A 2,444-nucleotide genomic window follows, 5' to 3' on the forward strand; every position below is an offset into this window, starting at 1 on the left:
TTATTAATAATAATAATAATAATAATAATAATAATAATAATAATAATATATTATTATTATTATTATTATTATTATTATTATTCAGGAGTTATATTATTATTATTATTATTTTTTAGGTGTTATATTATTATTATTATTATTGTTATTATTATTATTATACAGGATGTATATTATTATTAATATTATTTTTATTATTATTATGCAGGATTTATGTTATTGTTATTATTATTACTATTATACAGGATTTATATTATTATTATTATTATTATTATTGTTATTATTATTATACAGTATGTATATTATTATTATTCAGGATTTATATTATCATTATTATTTAGGATTTATATTATTATTATTTCTACTATTATACAGGATTTATATTATTAATATTTAGGATTTATGGTATTATCATTATTATTATTATTGTTATTATTATACAGGATTTATATTATTATTATTTTTATTATTATTATCATTATTACTGTTATTATTATACAGGATGTATATTATTATTATTATTATTATTATTATTATTCAGGATTTATATTATTATTATTTTATTTTTTATTATTATACAAGTTTTATATTATTATTATTATTGATATTATTATTGTTGTTGTTATTTTTATACAGGATGTATTATATTATTATTATTATTATTATTATTATTATTATTATTATTTAGGATTTATATTATTATTATTATTACTATTACACTGGATTTATGGATTTGTATTATTATAATTATTATACAAGATATATAATATTAATATTCAGGATTTATATTATTATTATTATTTTTATTATCATTTTTATTATTATTCAGGATTTATATTATTATTATCATTATTTTTATTATCATTTTTATTATTATACAGGATTTATATTATTTATAATGTTATTATTATACATGATTCATATTATTATTATTATTCAGGATTTATATTATCATTATTATTATTTTTTATTATTATTCAGGTTTTTTATTATTATTATTATTATTATACAGGATTTATATTATTAATATTATTTTTATTATTATTTATAATGTTATTATTATACAGGATTCATATAGCACCAACAGTTTGCGCAGCGCTTTACAATATAAAGGGAGACATTACAGTTTAAATACAATAAAATAAAACACAAGAGGGTTAAGAGGGCCCAGCTCATAGGAGCTTACAATCTAATTGAATGTGCACTTTGCTTAGTGAACATTTTTCACCCCCTTGGGGCTCAGTCAGATTGGTGAAATGAGGGTAGACAGGCCGCTGCGTTCAGACATGGCTGGATGTCGCGTGGACGCAGCCGCGCCCTGCTCTATGGCCGCAAACAAACCAGACAGTTATCCAGGAACGTCATCCATAGACCCAAACTGTCTGTTCTCAGGGTCAGTGGAATGAACAGTTACATGTGAACAGCAGCATCTCTGGTCATTAGGGAATCTGGCTGCGCGGTTGCTCCCAGCAGCTAACGGCACACGGCGCGTGGCATGGGGTGAAGCTTCTCTGCCAGCCAGTAAAGAGCCATGGGCGTTTATGTCGTCACCCGTCATCCCAACCCTGGGCATTCATTGACCCGAAACAAGTTCTCCGTCGGGGAGCTCAGAACTCCTCACCTGCACATTTATTAATCAGTTGATGTAAATCTTGTTTCTATGATGTTGTTTGTTTTAACCCCTTCAATACCCGGCACTTTCACCCCCCTTCCTGCCCAGGTGCCAATTTTCAGCTTTCAGCGCTGTCGCACTTTGAATGACAATTACTCAGTCATACTACACTGTACTCAAATGAAATTTTTATCATTTTTTGTTCACACAAATAGAGCTTTCTTTTGGTGGTATTTAATCACCTCTGGGATTTTTATTTTTTGCTAAACAAATAAAAAAAGACCGAAAATTTTGAAAAAAAAAAAAAGTTTTTCTTTGTTTCTGTTATATAATTTTGTAAATACGTTTTCTCCTTCACTGATGGGCACTGATGATGAGGCACTAATATGCAGCACTGATGGGCACTGATATGCAGCATTGATGGGCACTGATATGCAGCACTAATGGGCACTGATAGGTGGCACTGATATGCAGCACTGATGGGCACTGATATGCAGCACTAATGGGTACTGGTAGGTGGCACTGATGACCAGTGATAGGCAGTACTGATGGGCACTGATAGGCAGCACTAAAGGACACTGATAGTTGGCACTGATATGCAGCACTAATATGCAGAACTGATGGACACTGATAGGTGGCACTAATGTGCAGCACTGATGGGTACTGATAGGCAGCAATGATGGGCACTAATAGGTGGCACTGATAGGCAGCACTGATGGGAGGCACTGACAAGCATTACTATCGGGCACTGATTGGCACCCCTAGTGGGCACTTGTGGGCATCCTTGTGGGCACTGCTGATGGGTCTGCGCTGATAATCAATACGCTGAATATCA

Source organism: Aquarana catesbeiana, linkage group LG09, assembly GCF_042186555.1.
Source record: "Aquarana catesbeiana isolate 2022-GZ linkage group LG09, ASM4218655v1, whole genome shotgun sequence".
NCBI classification, from domain to species: Eukaryota; Metazoa; Chordata; class Amphibia; order Anura; family Ranidae; genus Aquarana; species Aquarana catesbeiana.